The 24,615-nt window shown below is 37.2% G+C and overlaps 1 pseudogene; it reads left to right on the top strand.

The window, feature by feature from the left end:
• LOC132503264 (peptidyl-prolyl cis-trans isomerase G-like) overlaps nucleotides 1-24,118 on the top strand; it is a 34,132-nt pseudogene extending 10,014 nt beyond the window's left edge.
• The last annotated feature ends 497 nt before the right edge of the window (nucleotides 24,119-24,615 follow it).

The raw sequence follows: 24,615 nt of genomic DNA on the forward strand, positions 1-24,615 counted from the left end.
TGTAGCCAGTTAATCAATTAACATAGGTTAGTTTTGTGGCTTTTGTAAGGCTTACAATGTGTTGCTTCCTTTTTTTAATTTATAATTTGTTGTGTTTTTCTCTCCACTTAAATAAATATTCACTTTGTACTCAATTTTGTATCAGCGATTTTGTATTTTTTTTTTTTCTTAAAGAGAGTCCTCCAAATTGAATAAGCTTTAGGCCTCACAATACCTGGATCTACCCCTGGGTGGTTTAATCACCCTTCTCTAATCCTGGGATGTCAAACTTTGGATAATATAATCATCTTCTATGTGTATAATCTGATCAATTACCAGGACTAAGCTTTTTAGAATTTATAAAAATTTATAAAATTTTATAAATTAGAATTTATAAAAATAAAAATCTTTATTAAACTTAAAGATTTGGGGAGTTCCCTGGTGGCCTAGTGGTTAGGATTCTGGGCTTTCACTGCCATGGCCCGGGTTCAATCCCTGGTCGGGGGCTGTGATCCCACAAGCCGTGTCGTGCAGCCAAAAAAAACCCCCAAAACCCAAAGCTTTATATATACCTCTTTATGGGGAATATATTGAATACTTCAGCAAATCAACACTGAGATTCTTTTTTCAAGTTAGCATAATAGAGTTCTCTAAAGGCTCTAAAGTTCTCTGTGAAAAACATCTCTTTATGGTGAGTTTCTAAATTTTTCTTTTTCCCTGCTAGCTATTTAATTATTTATTAGTCATCGTTCTCTCTTTTAAAAAGGATGTGTATGCCAAGGACTTTTGTCATCCAGTAAATATTAACATGTAAGGTTTAAAAATATGTTGAGAATTAGTTACCTAACTTATTTAATGAATAAATAATGCAATGATCAAAGGCTGAATCAATATGAGTAAAGTCTGTTACTTAAAGGATCACAAGATACTACTTTTCTATAAGAGAATCTAAAGTTATCCCTTAAGGGATCATCATTTACAGGAAGATGTTCTCCCTGAGGGGACTGTGGACTGGCTGGCAAGCTGAAGGTTCTACTATCTATTTCTCTGGCCTTCCCAGCAGCCAGTATACAGCAAGCAGTTTCTAAACAAGCTCTATTTTGCAGGTGGGGAAGGAGCCAATAAGCACTGGACAGATGCAGGGTCAAAATTTGGGGCAAATCTCAGAGGAACCCATCTCCTTCCTCCAGAGAGCATGCGGGACACTTGCCTGGAAGCAGGGCAGATGATTCCAGGATCTGTTTCCCACCAGCTGTGACCCTTAAGCCATAGGCCATGGGGCAAGGGCATATGGTGGGTACTTGGCAAATTTTCAGGGATTTCTAGGCCACAGTAATTTCTCCCCTAATCTTTTAGCCAGGCTGTTGGAAAAACTTTTTAGAATATGGAAACTGGAGCTTCCTTTCACCCTTCAAAAGAAGGTTGACCCTGCAGAGGACAGAATGAAAGCAGAGAAAGCACCACTGCCTCTTCCCCTGGAGACCCCTGGGCACACAACCCTCTTTGTTAGCTGTACAGAAAACCAAGTTTGAAGTTGGTAACTTTGGCTGTCACACAGCCTATGCATTTGTAGAGCATTTAGCTTATTGACCTAAATGTTCTCATGTTTAGGAAAAAAATGTAGTCTAATTAATTCACAATAAAAATCTTCCATTTCATAGAAGATAAAATTCATATAACCCAAACAGAATTGAATGTGTGGTAGGATGAAGTCATCAGCATGCAGCCATCAGCATGCAGCAGCCTTAAAAATTACAATATCTGACCTTAGTATGTGTGAATCTATCAGGATTCCATTGTCGACATGTATATTTTTCAATATTCTTCTCTGAGCTGAAATTATGTCATTTATATGCAAATGACCACATCTTCAGCAGCTGCTGCTTCTCCGTTGAAGCTGAGGGACTTATTTGGACTTAATAAAACCTCATAAATAGGTTTTGCCTCTAAAAGGGTGGGGGAGCAGGAAACACATCAGAGCCTTTTACAGTTACAAGCTTCTTTTTGTTTTGAAAGCGAGCGGCCACCTCTAAGAGGACGGTTCTCAGTTATCAAAGAAACAGGACTCCTCACCCAGCCAGCTCGCTCCTTCCCTCCTTGGGAAACAAACGCTCCCGTCCTTCCTGGCACCTCTTGCCACCGCAGCTGTGGGTATCGCCAGTCTCCAGCCGGGTTGTGATTTAATCCAGACTTTAGTACAAAGGGGGACTGCTCTCTGAGCAGAGTCTCCTGCCAGGTGGTAAGAACAGGTGTCCAGCCCCAGGAAGACCCCTCAGCCCCCGCCCCAGGCTGTCCTGTCCAAGAGGAGGAGGGGAATCCCCCCGCAAGTGGAGGGGAACTTTTCCTTTCATGAGTTATGAGTTTCCCTTTAAAACACTCTACATAGGGAAGGGACAGCATTTGGGAACTGTTTGTGCACTCTGATGGCCCAATCAAACAGCATTAAAAGAACGTTAAAAACTCACCTTAGGGGAGACCTTCAAGATTGCGGAGGAGTAAGACGTGGAGATCATCAAATACATCAGAAATACAACTACACGTGTAACAACTCCTACAGAACACCTGCTGAATGCTGGCAGAAGACCTCAGACCTCCCAAAAGGCAAGAAACTCCCCATGTACCTGGGTAGGGCAAAAGAAAAAAGAAAAAGCAGAGACAAAAGAATAGGGACGGGACCTGCACCAGTGGGAGGGAGCTGTGAAGGAGGAAATGTTTCCACACACTAGAAGCCCCTTCGCGGGTGGAGACTGCAGGTGGCAGAGGTGGGAAGCTTCGGAGCCACAGAGGAGAGCACAGCAACAGGGGTGTGCAGGGCAAAGCGGAGAGACTCCCACACAGAGGATCGGTGCCGACCAGCACTCACCAGCAAGAGAGGCTTGTCTACTCCCCCGCCGGGGCAGCGGGGCTGGGAGCTGAGGCTCGGGCTTCAGAGGTCGGATCCCGGGGAGAGGACTGGGGTTGGCTGCGTGAACACAGCCTGAAGGGGGCCAGTGCACCACAGCTAGCCAGGAGGGAGTCCGGGAAAAAGTCTGGGGCTGCCAAAGATGCAAGAGACCCTTGTTCTGGGGTGCACGAGGAGAGAGGATTCAGAGCACTGCCTAAACAAGCTCCAGAGATGGGTACGATCCATGGCTATCAGCGTGGACACCAGAGATGGGCATGAGATGCTAAGGCTGCAGCTACGGCCACCAAGAAGCCTGTGTGCAAGCACAGGTCACTATCCACACCTCCTCTCTGGGAGCCTGTGTAGACCGCCACTGCCAAGGCCCTGTGATCCAGGGACAACTTCCCCAGGAGAACGCACGGTGCGCCTCAGGCTGTTGCAATGTCACACTGACCTCTGCCGCTGCAGGCTCGCCCCGCATTCCGTACCCCTCCTTCCCCATGGCCTGAGTGTGCCAGAGCCCCCCAAACAGCTGGTCCTTTAACCCCGTCCTGTCTCAGTGAAGAACAGATGCCCTCAGGCTACCTTTACACAGAGTGTGGGCCAAATCCAAAGATGAACCCTGGGAGCTGTGCGAACAAAGAAGAGAAAGGGAAATCTCTCCCAGCAGCCTAAGGAGCAGCAGATTAAATCTCCACAATCAACTTGAGGTACCCTGCATCTCTGGAATACCTGAATACACAACGAATCATCCCAAAATTGAGGCCATGGACTTTGGGAGCAAAGATATATATATATTTTTCCTTCTTCTATTTTTGTGAGTGTGTATGTGTATGTTTCTTTGTGTGCTTTTGTCTGTATAGCTTTGCTTTCACCATTTGTCCTAAGGTTCTGCCTCTCTGGTTTTCTTTTGTTTGTTTTTTGTTTTTTCTTTTTTAGTATAGTTTTAGTGCATGTTATCATTGGTGGATTTGTTTTTTGCTTTGGTTGCTGTTTTTGTTTTTTTTTCTTTTTTTTTCTTTTTTATTACTTAAAAAAATTTTTATTTTCTATAATTATTTTTTATTTTAATAGCTTCTATTTTATTTTCTTCTTTCTTTCTTTCTTTTTTTCTCCATTACTTCTGAGCCGTGAGGCTGACAGAGTCTTGGTGCTCTGGCCAGGTGTCAGGCCTGTGCCTCTGAGGTTGGAGAGCCAAGTTCAGGACACTGGTCCACCAGAGACATCCTGGCTCCATGTAATATCAAACAGCAAAAGCTCTCCCAGAGCTCTCCATCTCAACGCTAAGACCCAGCTCCATTCAATGACCAGCAAGCTACAGTGCTGGACACCCTATGCCAAACAACTAGCAAGACAGGAACACAACCAAAGCCATTAGCAGAGAGGCTACCTAAAATCATAATAATGTCACAGACACCTCCAAACCAAGACCGGATGGAGACCTGCCCACTAGAAAGAGAAGACGCAGCCTCATCAACCAGAACACAGGCACCAGTTCCCTCCACCAGGAAGCCACACAACCCACTGAAACAACCTTAGCCACTGGGGCAGACACTAAAAACAACAGGAACTATGAACGTGCAGCCTGTGAAAAGGAGACCCAAACACAGTAAGTTAAGCAAATGAGAAGACACAGAAACACACAGCAGATGAAGGAGCAAGGTAAAAACCCACCATACCAAACAAATGAATAGGAAATACGCAGTCTACCTGAAAAAGAATTCAGAGTAATGATACTAAAGATGATCAAATCTTGGAAATAGAATGGATAAAATACAAGACAAGTTTAACAAGGACCTAGAAGAACTAAAGAGCAAACAAACAATAATGAACAACACAATAAATGAAATTAAAAATCCTCTAGAAGGAATCAATAGCAGAATAACTGAGGCAGAAGAATGGATAAGTGACCTGGAAGATAAAATAGTGGAACTTTTAATGCAGAGCAGAATAAAGAAAAAAGAATGAAAAGAATTGAGGACAGTCTCAGAGACCTCTCGGACAACACTAAATACACCAACCTTTGAATTATAGGGGTCCCAGAAGAAGAAGAGAAAAAGAAAGGGACTGAGAAAATATTTGAAGAGATTATAGTTGAAAACTTCCCTAATATGGGAAAGGAAATAGTTAATCAAGTCCAGGAAACACAGAGAGTCCCACACAGGATAAATCCAAGGAGAAACATGCCAAGACACATATTAATCAAACTATCAAAAATTAAAAACAAAGGACAAATATTAAAAACAGCAAGGGAAAAACAACAAATAACACATAAGGGAATCCCCATAAGGTAAACAGCTGATCTTTCAGCAGAAACTCTGCAAGCCAGAAGGGAGTGGAAGGACATATTTAAAGTGATGAAGGAGAAAACCTACAACCAAGATTACTCTACCCAGCAAGGATCTCATTCGGCTTCAACAGAGAAATTAAAAGCTTTACAGACAAGCAAAATATAAGAGAATTCGGCACCACCAAACCAGCTTTACAACAACTGCTAAAGGAACTTTTCTAGGTAGGAAACACAAGAGAAGGAAAAGACCTACCATAAAAAACCCAAAACGATTAAGAAAATGGTAATAGGAACATACATATGGATAACTACCTGAAAGTAAATGGATTAAATGCTCCAACCAAAACACACAGACTGGCTGAATGGATACAAAAACAAGAACCATATATATGCTGTCTACAAGAGACCCACTTCAGACCTAGGGACACATACAGACTGAAAGGGAGGGGATGGAAAAAGATATTCCATGCAAATGGAAATCAAAAGAAAGTTGGAGTAGCAATACTCATATCAGACAAAATAGACTTTAGAATAAAGACTATTATAAGAGACAAAGAATGACACTACATAATGATCAAGGGATCAATCCAAGAAGGAGATATAACAATTGTAAATATTTATGCACCCAACATAGGAGCACCTCAATACATAAGGCAAATGATAACAGCTATAAGAGGGGAAATTGATAGTAACACAATCATAGGAGGGGGCTTTAACACCCCACTTTCACCAATGGACAGATCATCCAAAATGAAAATAAATAAGGAAACACAAGCTTTAAATGATACATTAAACAGGACAGACTAAATTGATATTTATAGGACATTCCATCCAAAAACAACAGAATACACTTTCTTCTCAAGTGCTCATGGAACATTCTCCAGGATAGATCATATCTTGGGTCACAAATCAAGCCTTGGTAAAGTTAAGAAAATAGAAATCTTATCAAGTATCTTTTCCAACCACACGCTATGAGACTAGATATCAATTGTAGGAAAAAATCGGTAAAAAATACAAACACATGGAGGTTAAACAATACACTACTTAATAACCAAGAGATCACTGAAGTAATCAAAGAGGAAATCAAAATATACCTAGAAACAAATGACAATGAAAACACAATGACCCAAAACCTATGGGATGCAGAAAAGCAGTTCTAAGAGAGAAGTTTATAGCAGTACAATCCTACCTCAAGAAACAAGAAACACCTCAAATAAACAACCTAACCTTACACCTAAAGCAGTTAGAGAAAGGAGAAGAAAAAACCCCCAAATTTAGCAGAAGGAAAGAAATCATAAAGATCAGGTCAGAAATAAATGAAAAAGAAATGAAGGAAATGATAGCAAAGATCAATAAAATTAAAAGCTGGTTCTTTGAGAAAATAAACAGAATTGATAAACCATTAGCCAGACTCATCAAGAAGAAAAGGGAGAAGACTCAAATCAACAGAATTAGAAATGAAAAAGGAGAAGTAACAACTGACACTGCAGAAATACAAAGAATCATGAGAGATTACTACAAGCAACTGTATGCCAATAAGATGGACAAACTGGAAAACATGGACAAATTCTTAGAAAAGCACTACCTTCTGAGACTGATCCAGGAAGAAATAGAAAATATAAACAGAGCAGTTGCAAGCACTGAAATTGAGACTGTGATTAAAACTCTTCCAACAAACAAAAGCCCAGGACCAGATGGCTTCACAGGAGAATTCTATCAAACATTTAGAGAAGAGCTAACACCTATCCTCTCAAACTCTTCCAAAATATAGCAGAGGGAGGAACACTCTCAAACTCATTCTACAAGGCCACCATCACCCTGATACCAAAACCAGACAAATATGTCACAAAGAAAGAAAACTACAGGCTAATATCACTGATGAACAGACATGCCAAAATCCTCAACAAAATACTAGCAAACAGAATCCAACAGCACACTAAAGGGACCATACACCATGATCAATTGGGGTTTATCCCAGGAATGCAAGGATTCTTAAATATATGCAAGTCAGTCAACGTGATACACCATATTAACAAATTGAAGGAGAAAACCCATATGATCATCTCAATAGACGCACCAAAAGCTTTTGACAAAATTCAATATCCATTTATGATAAAAACCCTCCAGAAAGTAGGCATAGAGGGAACTTTCCTCAACATAATAAAGGCCATATATGACAAACCCACAGCCTTCATCATTCTCAATGGTGAAAAGCTGAAACCATTTCCTCTAAGATCAGGAACAAGACAAGGTTGCCCACTCTCACCACTATTATTCAACATAGTTTTGGAAGTTTTAGCAACAGCAATCAGAGAAGAAAAAGAAATAAAAGAAATCCAAATTGGAAAAGAATAAGTAAAGCTGTCACTGTTTGCAGATGATATGATACTATATACAGAGAATCCTAAAGACACTACCAGAAAACTCCTAGAGCTAATCAATGAATTTGGTAAAGTAGCAGGATACAAAATTAATGCACAGAAATCTCTTGCATTCCTATTCACTAATGATGAAAAATCTGAAAGAGAAATTAAGGAAACACTCCCATTTACCATTGCAACAAAAAGAATAAAATACCTAGAAATAAACCTACCTAAGGACAAAAGACCTGCATGCAGAAAACTATAAGACACTGAGGGAAGAAATTAAAGATGATACAAACAGACGGAGAGATATGCCATGTTCTTGGATTGGAAGAATCAATGTTGTGGAAATGACTATACTACCCAAAACAATCTACAGTGTCAATGCAATCCCTACCAAACTACCAATGGCATTTTTTCACAGAACTAGAACCAAAAGTTTCACAAGTTGTATGGAAACAAAAAAGGCCCTGAATAGCCAAAGCAATCTTGAGAAAGAAAAATGGAGCTGGAGGAATCAGGCTCCCTGACTTCAGACTATACTACAAAGCTACAGTAATCAAGACAGTATGGTACTGGCACAGAAACAGAAATATAGATTAGAAAGCCCAGAGATAAACCCACACACATATGGTCACCTTGTTTTTGATAAAGGAGGCAAGAATATAAAATATAGAAAAGACAGCCTCTTCAATAAGTGGTGCTGGGAAAACTGGACAGCTACATGTAAAAGAATGAAATTAGAACACTCCCTAACACCGTACACAAAAATAAGCTCAAAATGGATTAAAGACCTAAATGTAAGGGCAGATGCTGTAAAATTCTTAGAGGAAAACATAGGCAGAACACTCTATGACATAAATCACAGCAAGATCCTTTTTGACCCACCTCCTACAGAAATGGAAATAAAAACAAAAATAAACAAATGGGACCTAATGAAACTTAAAAGCTTTTGCACAGCAAAGGAAACCATAAACAAGATGAGAAGACAACCCTCAAAATGGGAGAAGATATTTTCAAATGAAGCAACTGACAAATGATTAATCTCCACAATTTACAAGCAGCTCATGCAGCTCAATATCAAAAAAACAAGCAACCTAATCTAAAAATGGGCAGAGGACCTAAATAGATATTTCTCCAAAGAAGACATACAGATTGCCAACAAGCACATGAAAGGATGTTCCACATCACTAATCATTAGAGAAATGCAAATCAAAACTGCAATGAGATATCACCTCACACCAGTCAGAATGGCCATCATCAAAATATCTACAAACAATAAATGCTGGAGAGGGTGTGGAGAAAAGGGTACCCTCTTGAACTGTTGGTGGGAATGTAAATTGATACAGCAAATATGGAGAAAAGTATAGAGGTTCCTTAAAAAACTAAAAATAGAACATAAACATTTTTAAGAAATTGGGATTCATGTAATTTGTTCATATAAAAAATTTAATATCATTTTATTACCTAACCCATTTTCTCTTCCTTTATATAATCACATTAATGAGCATAAATTCCTCTCTTCTGAACTAGTGTTAACTATGGTCCAATTACTGTGATTGTGATTTTATGTACATCATCAAATGTTTTTTCTTACACAAGTCTTATATATATTAGGGAGCCAGAGATATATATTTGGTGGTAAATTTTGTATGTAAAAGCAAAATTTCAAAGAAACAGATGAAATTAAATTATAGGATAAATATAGCTGATAATCAGCTTTTAATAATTAGTTAATTCCTACCGTAATATTTGTGTGTTTTCTATTGCTAATAATGTCATTCAGGTAAGGAAGAATTATAAAGTAGCTGGACCAACAAAGAGAACACAAAGAAAGCTATTAGGCATGCACTGAGTTATTTGTGGTTAGTTCCTTGAGGACAATGCCAGATCCTTGATTTAGACTGAGATGGGAAACAGATCTTAAAAGGTTTCTGTCATTTTAATGATGTTTGAATATCATGTTTCTGTATGCTCAGCAATTGGTCTGTGCAGTCTTGCCTTTTTAAAAATCTTTATGAGTATTTTAATAAAAACTTGGGGAAAAGGTAAAGAAAAAAAAAACCTGAAAATAGAACTACCATATGACCCAGCAATCCCACTACTGGGCATATACCCTGCAAAAACCATAATTCAAGAAGAATCATGTACCACAATGTTCATTGCAGCTCTATTTATAATAGTCAGGACATGGAAGCAACATAAGTGTCCATCGACAGATGAATGGATAAAGAAGATGTGGCACGTATATACAATGGATTATGACTCAGCCATAAACAGAAACGAAATTGAGTTATTTGTAGTGAGGTAGATGGACCTAGAGTCTGGCATACAGAGTGAAGTAAGTCAGAAAGAGAAAAACAAATACCGTATGCTAACAGACTTATACAGAATCTAAAAAAAAAAAAATGGTTATGAAGAACTTAGGGGCAGGACAGGAATAAAGATGCAGACATAGAGAATGGATTTTAGGACATGCAGAGGGAGAAGGATAAGCTGGGATGAAGTGAGAGAGAGGCATGGACATATATACACTACCAAATGTAAAATAGATAGCTAGTGGGAAGCAGCTGCATAGCACAGGGAAATCAGCTCCATGCTTTGTGACCACCTAGAGGGGTGGGATAGGGAGGGTGGGAGGGAGACTCAAGAGGGAGGAGATATGGGGATATATGTATGTGTATAACTGATTCACTATGTTATAAACAGAAACTAACACAGCATTGTAAAGCAATTATACTCCAATTAAGATGTTAAAAAAAGAAAAGTAAGATGCCAACTTATTTTTATTCCTGATATATATCGCTGGAAAAAAAAAACCTCACCTTAATTCATGGGGTAAGTATATAGTATTTCTCCTTTTCCCCTCCCACTCCCATCTTCCTAGCTGGCCCTTATTTGTCAACAGAATTGGATGGAAAAGGAAAAGACTATATATGCATTTGGTGTGCATATAAGATGAATTCTACCTATTTTCTATTAATGCTCCTATAAAACCACCCAGGCTTCTATATTGGGGTCAACAGAAACGTTCCATTTACCATTTAAGACCACTTAAGACATGCAAAAAAAAAAAGAAGAATATTAAGGGATAATTTTCTCCTGCTGTTAGATGCTAAGACAAACCTGAGGTACTTATGAAAAATAAATACTGATGGGAAGCAGGGTCATTTATTTTTAAAGCACTGTGCTGTTGATTTGGTAATAATGACCTATTATCCCTGTCAGAGTAATAGACTATTCCTGGAGCTTCATTTCTGGTGTGTGAGCAACTGGCATAGTAGAGATGATTATACTGTCTAATAAATGTGTATAATCATTGAAGACACTGGTTGACAATACTATCATTAAATTGTCACCAGCTTGGCAAAGAGACAAACACCTCTACCACATCAACCTATCAGATATGTTTATAACTGCAAAAATATCCAAGCACAATATTAATGTTAATAACTGAAATCTCATACACACACACACACACACACACCTAAAATTCCAGCCACTAGGACCAAAGTGTGGCCAGGGATGAGTTGGAAAGAAGTGATACCTGGTCCTTAAGTCAGGAGTCCTGGGCTCTAAGCTCATCTCTCTGAGCCTCAGTTTCTTTCATTTTTAAAATAGAGATCATGTCTGTCCTGTGCATCTCACAATATTATTATCAGTAACAAAATTGTAAAAGATACAAAATACCGAGTAATAATAATATATTATTATGTATCTATATAACATTATGGTACAAGTTGCTCTTGGTATATTTAAGATTTTACATTGGTTTACTTTTTTAAAAAATTGTGGTGAAATACATATAACATTTATATAACCATTTTAAGTTGTACAGGTCAGTAGTATTAAATATGCACATTATTGTACAACCTTTATCAGCATCCATTTCCATAACTCTTTTCATTTTGCATCACTGAAACTCTACCCGTTAAACAATAACGTCTTATTCCCCTCCTCCCTCCAGCCCCTGGCAACCACCATCCTATCTTCTGTTTCTATGAATTTGACTACTTTAGATATATAAGTGAAATCATACAGTATTTACCCTTTTGTGTCTGTCTTATTACAGTTTTCATAATGTCCTCAAGGTTCATTCATGTTGCAACATATGTCAGTTTCCTTCCTTTTTAGTTTAATAATATTTCATTGTATCTATAAATCATTTTTGGTTATCCATTTATGGGTTGATGAATACCTGGGTTCCTTCTACCTTCTGGCTATTGTGAATAATGCCATAATTTATATGAATAGGAAAATAGGAATATATTCTATTTATAAGTATGAATATATCTCTTCAAGACCCTGCTTTCAATTATTTTGGTTATATACCCAGAAGTGGAATTGCTGGATCGCATGGTAATTCTATGGTTAATTTATGAGGAACTCCCATACTGTTTCTCACAGTGGCTGCACCATTTTACATTTCCACCAACAGTGCACAAGGGTTCCACTTTCTCCACATTATCAACAAGGCTTATTTTCTGTTTTTTTTCTTTTTTTTAGATAGCAGCCATCCTAATAGGTATAAGGTGGTATACATTGGTTTATTTTTAATACAATGAAGGACAAGAACCATTGTCTAATATTATCATGAAAGTTTTCACATTTGGAATGACATTTTATTTTATTTTATTTTTATTGACGTATACTTGATTTACAATGTTGTGTTAGTTTCAGATGTACAGCTAAGTGATTCAGTTATACATACATATATATCTATTTTGTTTTTCAGATTCTTTTCCCTTACAGGTTATTACAAATATTGGAATGACATATTTTTTAACCATAAATTAGATTTGCCAAGTATGTTTACAACTATAGTACAGAGTAATTTAGGAGCTCCTCTAACACGTGTGTGTGTGTGTGTGTGTGTGTGTGTGTGTGTGTGTATATATAAACAGGTATTTACATATATAGTTTTAATGGAAATTTGCCCCCCAGAAATTATTTATATGTTAATTATATATGTAACTCATACATATATAAATAGTGATACCTAAGAAGTTTTATAATTTATATATGTATATATAAATTACAAAGCTTCTTAGTTTTATATATGTATAAAACTTAGTTATATATAACTTCTTAGTTACATATATATATTTTTTATAAAAAATAAGCTTCTTAGTTACAAAACTTCTGAGATATATCAACCAGTCAATCTAGAGAATAAGAATCACTGGAAAGCTGAAAAACATATCGGTGCTCAAGTCTCATCTCCAGAGATTCTCATTTAGTTGGTCTTGATCAGGCCCAGATGTCAGTATTTTGATGGTTCTAGTGAGCAACCTGTGTGGTGAACCACTGCTGTCCTGTATCCATTCCACTGCAATTTTAAATTTATTACTCTCTTACTTTTCAAACTGTGGATTTGGGTCATCATCACCATCAGCATTGTCATCATCATCATTATCATCATCACCTGAGAGCTTAGAAACTGAGAATCTCGGCTCCACCCCAGACCTACTGAATCAGAATCTGCATTATAACAAGACCCCCAGGTAAGGCATATACACATTAGTCTGAGAAGGGCTCATCAGTGGAGATGGAGAGAAGTTGTTTACCACCAACCACACACTATTTCTTTTCAAATCCTTGCACTGTAATATGCTTTTGAATAAAACCTATTTATAAGAAATACAAGCTGTTAAGACATGTACCCCATACTCTGCTTATAAAGTTTAATATTGGACTAAAGTAAAAGACCAGATTTTTTGTAGGCAAATTTTGTATTGTTTGATTTGGTTTGTTGTTTCAGCCATATGAGAATTTTTTTGAATTCTAATTTTGTAACCCAGCATTCTTTCATTGATCACCAAGCTGCAGATATTAGCATAAAAGTCATTAGTGAAAATGTTGAACATTTTAGGGCTGAGGGATCAACCTCTAATTTATTCCTCCTGGAAAACTTCCTCTGAATTTATAATATTTCTTAACTAGCATTCTTTGTATTATTCAACAAGTTAAAAATCCTCTTACCTAATACAACCAGCCCACAGTTCTTTCATAAGGATATCTTGAATTCTTGGTCATACTGAAGTCCCAATACTCTGTCTATAAAATTCCTCTGATTTCCAGTATATAGCCCTTTAGAAAAAGCAAGATGCATTTAGACTGATATGGCTTTATTCTTACTGAAACTACACTATTCCTAGAGATCACTGTTTACTTTGGAAACTCTTTAAAACTATCTTTAATTTAATTAGTCCTAGTTTTATTGACTATTTACTTATTCACAACATTTATTCTTTACAATTTCTTAAAGATTTCTGATGTCATTTCAACTATTTAGTCTATAAAAATAATAATGATAAAATGAATAGCTACTGTACATCGAGCATTTATTATGTGCCAGGTGCTGTGTTAAAGTGGCTTACATTGAATTGTCACCCTAGCCCTATAAGGTATATACCATTATCCCAATTTTACAGGTGAAGAAACTGAAATTTAAATCTGTTAAGTAACTTGCTAGTAAAAAAAAGTGGACTCTAGGTCTGACTTCAAAGCCTGTTTTCCTAATCAACATACTATATTACCTTCCCTTGGAATGCAGTGGTTCAGATGTGGAGTCTTGAATAAACTGGGGCTCCAATTCCTTCTTATCAACACTCATTAACACCCTTTCCAGTCAAGTCTGATGAGCAGTCTTCTTACCCAGAAAAAATATTTAAAGGTAGTACAACAGGAGTGGAGAGGTTCTGCTTCCTCATTGTTGTTACATGCCAACCTAGCATCATTATTTTCAAGCCAGGAGCCGTTCCCTTCTCAGAATTCTTCCCACTCTGAATTTCTTATTTTCTTTACTATTTTTGTCTGGTTCCAATATTAGTCTCCCTCCAAGACTTGAGCTACTCCAAATCTTGGGTATGTGTCATCCCATTCAACTTTCATCCATGCTCATCAGAAAGCTTATTGTCCAATCTAATTGATCTCATTGGATTCCTCCAGTTTTTCTTCCTTGGTGGAACCACTGCAATAGTCAGAATCAAATTGTGCACTTAATCATTTTCATTGTTTGCCTTACTTCTGATGGAGTCACTATCATGACACCAGTTAGCAAACTTTCCCATTGGGGCTGTAAGAACTAGTACACTTCTCAGAGACAGCCAGGCTTGCACTCACAGTCAGCCCATTCTCTGACTGCATTTGGCAGTAGAACTTTGCCTGGTGTTGTATGTGATATATGTTTTTCCTCTAGCAAAACCTTCCTGCATTCTAAGGAATCTGCTGGGGTAGTGCACTTAGAATATCAAGAAAGCAGTAAATATGCCATGACTCTGTCATACAGAAAACCTTCTTGGCTGTCAGCCATAGAGCTTCTGATGTGGAGAAGGGCTGTAGAGTAGCCGTTAACAGTTCACACTTGGAGTGCATAAAATCTATCGTGAGTCAGCTGTAGGCGATGTGAAGATGGTGCCATTTCTCAAGCTTTAATTTCCTCCATTGAAAACAGGGATGGTAAGAATGGGATAATAGATTAATGCAAATGTTCCTTAATGTGATGTAAGTGTGCCTTAGCACAGTGGCTGTTAAACTATCATCATTCAACTCCTTGGCCCCATGCGAGATTTTGATCAGCTGCCCCAATCTCCTTCCCAGCTTACACTATCAGCCCAAGGGTGTAACTGAAGCTTGTGACCCCAGTGAAAACACTTAACCACTTTCTAAAAGCTTTGTGAACATTCTCATCCTCCAAGTGGTTTACTCTTGTTTAATTTTGAGTACAGAACAGGGGCCAAATTGATTAAAAGACATTGTGTATAGTTGTGAATAACTTTTTAGAAAATATTTTTGGGTTTTAAAAACCTGGGAGAGGGAAATTAGCTCACTGGTTTCTTCCCACACTTAGGAACCCTCACTAAAACTCCATTTCTCAAAAGGCCTGAAAATAAACAGGAGCAAAGTGAGCTTCTGCGGCAGGGCCTCCCTGTCTTGGATTACAGGCATGGGAAAGTCATTTTGATTCAATTAAAATGACATCCGTGTGGTTCTGTGCCAAGAGGCAAAAGGTGGTACATTAGATTCTATTGCTGCTGTAACAAATGATCACGAATTTAGTGGCTTAAAACAATACAGATTTATTACTTACAGTTCTGGAGATCAGAGGTCAAAAAACAAAAAACCCACAAAAAACAACCAGTCTCACTGGGCTACTGGGCTAAAATCAAGGTTGCTTGATTTTAAAAAAACAGGGCTGCATTCCCTCTAGAGGTTCTAGGGGAGAATCCATATCCTTGCCTTTTCCAGCTTCTAGAGGCCACCTGCATTCCTTGACTTGTGACCCCTTTCTCCACCATAGAAGCTACACTGTGGTATCTTCAAATCTGTCCCCCTCTCTCTTTCTCTGTCTGAGCTCTGCTTCCACCCTCACATCTCCTCTGACTGACTCTCCTGCCTCCCTCTTTCATTTATACAGACACTTGTAAACGGAAGTGGGCTTTCACTTTCAGAATGGGCTCATGCAGGTAATCCAGGATAATCTCTCCATCTCAAGATCCCTAACTTCACATCTGCAAAGTCCCTTTTGCCATGTTACTGACATATTCACAGATGTGGGGGATTAAAATGTGGACATCTGTGAGGGCCTTATTTTGTCTACCACAGGTGTGGATTATACATCCTTTCCTCAATCATGGGGCCCAGATATTATCAGTACTGGTTTATATTTTACAGTCAATACTTCAAATGGGACAAGGTGGCATTCAGAGAAGCCAAAGTTAATCAAATAAAAAGCAGGTATCAGCATGCACTTTATCACATCACCAAGAGAATCAAAACAGTATGATAGTAAATTTGACTTCTTGTCACGTTGAATTCTTCTTTCAGTGCTATGTTATCAGAAAGAGGCAGTATTGTTTAAATGTAATTTATATAGTGCCTTCCCCTGAGTGATGAACAGAATATTCCTCAGTATCCTCAGAGAATTAGGCTCTCTATCTCTCTTTATCCCAGCTCAGCCACTCCAGCAATATAATATGCAGCAATATAACATCTGTGTGCAAGAAATAAATCAGACTCACTAAATTTAAGGATGTTCACTTAAAGAAATTCCTTTTGGAGTTTCTTTTTTTCTCATTTGAAAACGCTCTTCTTTAGGTATTATAAAGCCATTGACCCATATTAGATTAATTAGGTCAATTAGCCTTTATGTAGTAATTACCAGTCAGATGGCTTTGAATAATTCCCTTTTAATAAAGATGTGCCTTGAAAAGAGATTATCAACTTAAATTCCTGCCACATAGTAGCATTAAAAAACATGCATTTAGTAATTCTTTCTGCAATGTGATTTGGGTGTAGCAATGCTACTGGGTAGAAAAAGCTTAAGGACTTTACCTTGATGAGTTGATTATTCACATTCACACACTGTTAAAAGCCATGTGGGTATTTTCCATTCAGAGAAGCTGTTGGTAGCCCTGAATGCTGAGCCTAATTCAGAGCAACTCCCTCTCTTTTTCTAACCTGTCAATAGGAATTCCCATATTTTTAGACTCACACTGGCCCCAGCACCTAAACTGGGACTCCCACTTGCTGACAGGACTATCTGAACTTTTTTTGCTCTCTGCTTCTCTCCTTCAACAACATTCCCATATTTTATCCTAATATTGACAATAGCTGCCGCTCAATGAGTATTTGCTAGGTTCCAGACATTTCACATTTGTTATTCCTAATTGTTACCGTGAGTTAACTCACTACACAGATGTTTGTTGAAATATTTGCTCTAGATACTGGAGATAGTCAAGTGGATATCCTATGTCCACGTAACAGTTGAGGAAACTGAGATAGAGGACCTTAGTGAGGAGCCTAAGGTCCCGCAGCATGGGGTTTTGCAGGAAGCCCAGCATCTGACTGGCTCCAGCTTGGCTCCTCCCACCCCACCAGGCTGCCCCAGTGCGGGAGGGGGCACTAGAATTGCTGTCTCCTTTGAAAGCTGTGTTAGAAAACTCACCGGACTGTTTGGGACATAAGGTTACTAATGAAGTCAGAACCTTCAAGAAAAGTTTAAAGGCACTTTAGGAATCAGGTTCAGAAATAGAAAACTCACAATTACTTAGAACAAAAGTCCCACCCCTAGTAATTAAAGGGTTTAATTTTTTTTAAAGTTCAGAATTCTGATACATATACAAGTGCATAAAAGTTGAGGTACTACTTAAATGAATACATACAAATGGCATGAGCGATAGTTCTAGGTGCATCCCTTGCTGTTTTCTCTTGCTGTAGTTCACTCAATTCCTGATGTTTAGATCAGAAGTCAGTGCTAAATTGTCGGTTGTGCCCTGACATTAACATGTTGTGTAGTCTTTGATCTTCCACAGAACAGAAAGGACTCTGTGAGCAAATTTACTCTATTGCTAAGATCTGGACATTTCGGTGACCTGGAATATGGAGATAACTTTGTTTCTGTTGGTTTGTTTTACAAAAGTTTTAAGTTCCTACAAGAATCAGAAAGTTTCATATTGGGAATGTAAAAATGGAGTTTCTGGAGGGCAATTTGACAACAATTTGTTTCAATAATTTAAAAGGTAAATAGATAAAGATGTATGCTTAAGAATGCTTATTGTAATACTAGTTATTAAAAAAACTGGAAACGATCTAAATATATATCAGTAGGGTAATCATTAAATGTTATGCACATCCATGCTTGTGCTACATGAAAAATTATTATGTATAACATTTATATTGTATTGCTAAATGAAGAAGAAAATAAAGATTAAAAAACAGATTATAATCCCATTTTAAATTGTGTGTGTGTGTGTATCTGGATGACTGTATTCCAAAATATGCAAACTGTGATTATCATCAAGCGGTGGGATTGAGGGTGACTTTAACTTCTTTGTACATTTCTGTATCATCTGAAATTTTATTCTTTTATCCACATTTCCCATTTAGATCACCCAAACCACCCCCCACTGACAACAATTCTAATGCATTTGATGTAAATCTTTTTAGTTTGCATATATTTCTACAAAATATATTTTCTTGTTTTTTGTTCAGATATTTTAAATTTACTTAGTTTCATATTCTATTCCTTAACATTTTTCACCTAGTACTGTTTTTTTAGGTCTCTGTTGTTTGTATACTAGCCTATTGCTGAACTATTTTCGTAGTATAGGCACTGTAAATATTCATATGCTACTTTCATAATCAGAAAAAAATCCAGTAAAGCTCTTTTTATTATGAAGAAAGAAAAAAGAAAGATAATTATTTCTTCTAACATAAGAGCATAAATTGCTTTACATAATTTTGTAAATGAAATATCCAACTGGAGAAATATTTATTACACTGAAGATTCTATTTTTCTAAACACCCCTACTTTAGAAAAGTGTTGTTTGGACATATAGAACTCTTTTCTATAAGTATAGAAAATTCAAAGAGAAAAGAGAATATTTCTTTCTATGAAGACTCTAAAATGATTTATTTTAGGAGGCAAAAATTTCAAGACAAAGTTATTTTGAAAGTGAAAAGTAGTGAAATGAACTTATTACAGTGTGTTCTCACTATATATTAAAAATGAAATTAAAATCATTTAAAATAAAAGAAATATGACATTGTAATGCAAACAGAAATTGAGGAATATCCCAGAAGGATAGGACACGGTTGATGGACAGCACAGGAAAATGAAAAGACAATCAGAGGTAGTAATAAAGCCTATCGGGAAAAACTTGAAATTTATATATTGAAAGTTCATAATTTTTAACATAAAAATCTAATAATAACTGATAATCCCTTTCTTTTCTTTAAACTTTAATTTAAGGATAAAAATAGAACTTTAAGAATAACTTTATTCAATCATATTTTTATAAGATAGATATCACATACTCTCAGTAAGACTGTGTTTAACTTTCAAACTTTTCTTCAAAACAATATATTCCTAGATGAGAGATGTGGAAAAAAGTCACATATAACTATTTGTTATGGGGGAAAGTGGCAAGATGAGAGTCATATTTCAAGCAGATGTTACCTAAGTCCTACCATCCTGGAAAAGGTCACAAAGAACTGCGTTTCTTCTCTTTCTTTTTAAGGTTGGTTTTCACTGGCAGCAGAGAGAAACTTTATGACATACCACTAGCAGACAAAACCAAGTTGCCTTTACGAAAGGATTTTGTTGAACACAGGGTCTTTTTTTTTTTTTTTCTCTTTCTCTCTCCAAAATATTGGGTTTCAAAATGAAGTCACTGACCTAGGAAAGACAAACAAATAGTCTCCAGGGATCAGGAGGCAGGACAAAAAGCAGGTTAAAGTACAGAAGTTTAAGTGTGAGAACCAAGAAACAAAATAATGACCTGAGGGCTCAGGGCCAGTTGGGAAGAAGAGATGTCTACTAATGTTGACAGGTGACCTGCAAAGGGGAACAGCCCAGCACAATGACCAGGTTCTCCAGGGAGAAGGTCACAGCAGTCTTGCTTCTCTGGAAACTAGAGTTAAACTGGCCACTGAGAATGTAGGAGGTGTCTTGGTTAAGAGCTCTCTTGGATTTGCCTTAAATTCTCTAACACAGAAACTCTAAAGATTAGGAAAAACATGGATTTGATGATTTTATGTGGCTATAAAGATTAGTCAGTGTTTCACTCATTTCTAAGCAGAATGGCATAATGTTTACGCAAAGGATTCTTGGACTGCACAAAGTTCAAGCTTTTTGACCTCTTGCAATTTATTTAGCTTCCTCATGTATAAAATATATACATAACAAGAGAATTTACCTCATAGGACTATTGTAAGGATTAAGCTAAATATGCCATCCATGTACTATGTGCCCGATAGCCTTATGCAGGAATTAAAAAAGGAAGTATGTTTAACATTTGAGCATCCACCTGAGACTCAGATCTGAATTTTTATAGCAATTGAGATTAGTGTTTTGTAATGTTTTTGATAGATCATATTGAATCTGAAGAAGACATTGTTTGTTACTAATAATATTAAGAAATGAGACCTTGCACAAATCTATCACTATTAATAGTATAGTGGGTACAAACCTCGGTCCATTAGCTCAAGGATGCAAGAAATGTTAAGTTTTAATTTTTCTTTCAAGCCCCCCTTCCACTAGATGTTGGGAAAACAATCATAGTCAACTCAAGTTTTCCCTCCCCTTACACTGGGATTGCATACATGTTCCAGGGGGCTGTTACCTGTTGTCAGTTGTCATCCTCTCTCTACACTACTATCTGGTAAGGTGTACATCCTGGTCCTGATGTACAAAGTTTATGTCCGTGTCCTCCTTGTGTTGGACATCAGCTTCTGTGACTGTTGGGAGAGTGGAAAAATGAATGGGGCACTAAAAGGCCCTACTCCATCCCCTTCTAGCCTCTAGCTCATAGAAAATGCTTCTGATGTGCCCCATGCTATCCTGGGGCACAAAGGGACTCTGTGAGCTTATCTCAGTCCCCCTTTCCAATTCTAACACACCACACTGCCATTGCTACTCTACTGCTCCCACACCATCAACTGTGGGGTCTTATCACCTTATCAAAGGAAGTAGGAAAAGTGACATTCTTTCTGCTCTTGAATCTCCAAAATTATGCAGAGATGAGTGTTCTATTATTCCCTAAACCTTACCACACCCTACTTCAGATGAATCCAGGAGAAAGCTGGGCACAGGTCCTTTTTCAGGTACCTAGCATCTTTACTTTTCCTCTGACTTCTCTCCTTCTCTAGAAGTCTAGAGAGTCTTCAGTCTTGGGGACAGGGAAAAAGGTCTTGACTCATCAGGTATTTTTCCAATTCTTTCATCTCAAGTCTGGATCTTGACTTTTGAAATTAAAAAAATCAAGGATTTGACATCTCCCTTGAGGAATATCTACTTCATAGTCTAGTTGCTGCAATGAGGGAGCAAGAGCAAACAAAATCAACCAACCAACCAAACAAACACAATAGTTCAATACACCAGAATACACTGAAGTAGGGAGGGATGTATGTTTTATCATTTTCATCTAAACTTAAATACTCTCCATAATGAATTAAAAAGTCTCCCAACTAAAATATTTGTCTTTGGTTAAAAACATGGGTTACCTTATATGCTAGTAAGTACTTGATTTTATAATTTCCTTTATAATTATTAATTACATACATTTTATGCATATAATGATTCTAACACTAGTCTGCCAGATGAGGATGCTTCTTTTCTTTACTCTCTCCTTGCTTCTTTTTCTCCTTCTTTAACCTGTTTGTCAATATGTTCCTCAGTGATCTCTTGTTACTCTCTGAATTTATTCCATCCTTTAGCTTCACATTTTTTATTTATAATTTGCTATCCAAAAGAATGTGTAGCTTTCCTTTTTGTAAAATTTGACTATGTCTGCATATTACCTCCTTAAGAAGTCCAGACACTATAAATCTTATGTAGAGTCTAGAAAAGCCTTGAAGTCAGAGACATTTGATAATATTATTTGATGGTGATGATGTTTATTTAAAAAAAAACTTGATAACGTTAAAGGGTCATATATTTCTGTTGAATTTTGATCCCTGTTACCTGGATCATCTATGAGCCCTCTGAAACATGGCGTGGTCATATTTATCTTTCTAGGACTAGTTCATGATACAATAGGTAGTATAGCAATTGTTTAATCACTACGTTGAATGAAAGAACAATATTTGCCTTTTTTTAAACAGTTATGCATAGCAAGAGCATTCTAATCTACATACACCATATACTACAATATATGTGTACAATATTTCAAAAATATATGTGTAGCAACAACTATGAGTAAAATTGTGTTTGGAATTGAGTTATTATGGTTCATAAGTAGAAAATAATTTCTTAATACATTTAAGGAAGAAGAGAGTGAAGTACATTTTACATTTCTAATCAAAAGATTAAAAGTTTACCAAACAAACAAAAACGTTTACAAAACTGAGCATGAGATATAACCCTTAATGTTTGTTAGAACTGAAGTAGGAAAAGTATGGAACCAACCTAGGCTCAGTTCTGGTTCTACCAATTATTAGCTGAGAAATTATGGGCAAGTAATTTAGTATTTTGGGGGGCTCAGTTTTCCCTTCTGCAAATCAAAATTTTGAGTTAGAATCTTTACGTTTTTTTCATTGTACCATTGCACCATTCAATTATTTCCCTTATTTAAAAAATATATCAGAGGGGCTTCCCTGGTGGCGCAGTGGTTGAGAATCTGCCTGCTAATGCAGGGGACATGGGTTCGAGCCCTGGTCTGGGAGGATCCCACATGCCGCAGAGCAACTGGGCCCATGAGGCCATGGCCACTGAGCCTGCGCATCTGGAGCCTGTGCTCCACAACAGGAGAGGCCGCGATAGTGAGAGGCCCGCGCACCGCGATGAAGAGTGGCCCCCGCTTGCCACAACTAGAGAAAGCCCTCACACAGAAATGAAGACCCGACACAGCAAAAATAAATAAATTAATTAATAAACTCCTACCCCCAACATCTTAAAATATATATATATATATATCAGATAAAAAAAGCTTAAAAATTAGTTTTTTAAATAAAACTCTTGTAGCAAATTAGTCATTAAAAAATATTGTAGTAGTAGGCTTCAGAGCCTTTTCTGGCAGTGGTAGATTTGAAACACTTTAAAGGACAGGACCCCAGGAAGAAGAGTGTACTGGTGCAGGAGCCAAAAGATTTTTGGATCAGTTTTCCTTGATTTTTCTTTATTTAAAGATTGAAGTATTGGAGCCATCGGGATAAAGCTTCAGCATCCTCAATGTTTTCTTTCTGACATCACCATTATCAACCTGCTGGAAGAGCTGTCTTTGAATTATTTTCTGATGTGGGCCCCCAAACATGGGAGAACATTTATTGTCTTTGTGCCAGTGAAAAGGGGACAGTGAAATGAACTCAGAAGCCATTATGTTTTAAGAATTGTCTTTTTCACAGGGTTGTCAAAAATTTAATGATTTAAGGTGGTGACTTAAGTGAAGGAAATGGAGAAGGAGGGGAATCTATTAATGGAGGATATTTTGGACAAGAGTTTTGCTATTAAATACAAGAGAGAATTTCTCTTATCAATGACCAACAAAGAAAGCAAAGGATACAAACAGTTCACAGATCTTCCTAACAGTGAAACCAACACCTCATTTAGATGGACATCATGTTGTTTTGGGGAAAGTGATTTCTGGTCAAGAAGTTGTGTGAGAGAGAAAATCAGAAAACAGATGCAGCTAGTAAACCATTTGCTGAGGTGCATATATTCAGTTGCAGAGAGCTAATTCCCAAACTAAAACGAAGAAAAGGCATAAGTCATCATCACCATCCTCATCATCATCCCATGACTCAGAAGAGATCCTCAGTCTTCTTCTGATTCTTCTGATTCTGAAAGTGCTTCTGAAGAGAAATTTTTAAAAAGAAACGTAGGAAAAATTCCTGAAAACACAAAAAAGAAAAAACGAAAGAAAAGTGCATCTAGTGAAATGAGGCTGAAAATCTTGAAGCATGACCCCAGTCTATTGTCCATCCAGAAGAGATCCTCCTATACTTGAAAACAGATTCCTAATCAGGAGTATGGGAAGGCCAGAACCTCAGTGGAAATGGAAAACCAAAAATCAAATGGTCAAGAAAATGACCATGTACACGACAAAAATAAAAAATTTGAATCAAGCCCTAGGACAAATGAAGACAAAAGTGGATCAGTGAGTTGTGCAAATCAATTTCCATTCTGCCTATATTTTTAAGTTTGGAGACTTGTTGATGAATCTCCTTTATGTTGTTTTCATCTTTTCACTGTTTTTAGGTTTTTGACTTTTTTCTTCTTTTTAATGTGGACTTAGTTGAATTGATATTTGAAAATCTGTAACCTGGATAATTTGCCTTGCTAAAGTTTTAATAAACTTGAAATGAGAAAAAAATATTGCAGTAAAATTAGCTTTTAAAAAAATTCTAAATGGTAAAAGGTTAAGTTTCCAAACATCAATTTGGAAAGTAAAAAAAAAAAAGGTGACTTTATCGTGTGTGTAGTTTTAAGATTTCTTTTTGATGTGGACCACTTTCAAAGTTTTTATTGAATTTGTTACAATATTGCTACTGTTTTATGTTTTGGTTTTTAGGCCATGAGGCATGTGGGATCTTAGCTCCCCAATCAGGGGTCAAATCTGTACCCCCTGCATTGTAAGGCAAAGTCTTAACCACTGGAC

Source organism: Mesoplodon densirostris, chromosome 2 (genome assembly GCF_025265405.1).
Source record: "Mesoplodon densirostris isolate mMesDen1 chromosome 2, mMesDen1 primary haplotype, whole genome shotgun sequence".
Taxonomy (NCBI): Eukaryota; Metazoa; Chordata; class Mammalia; order Artiodactyla; family Ziphiidae; genus Mesoplodon; species Mesoplodon densirostris.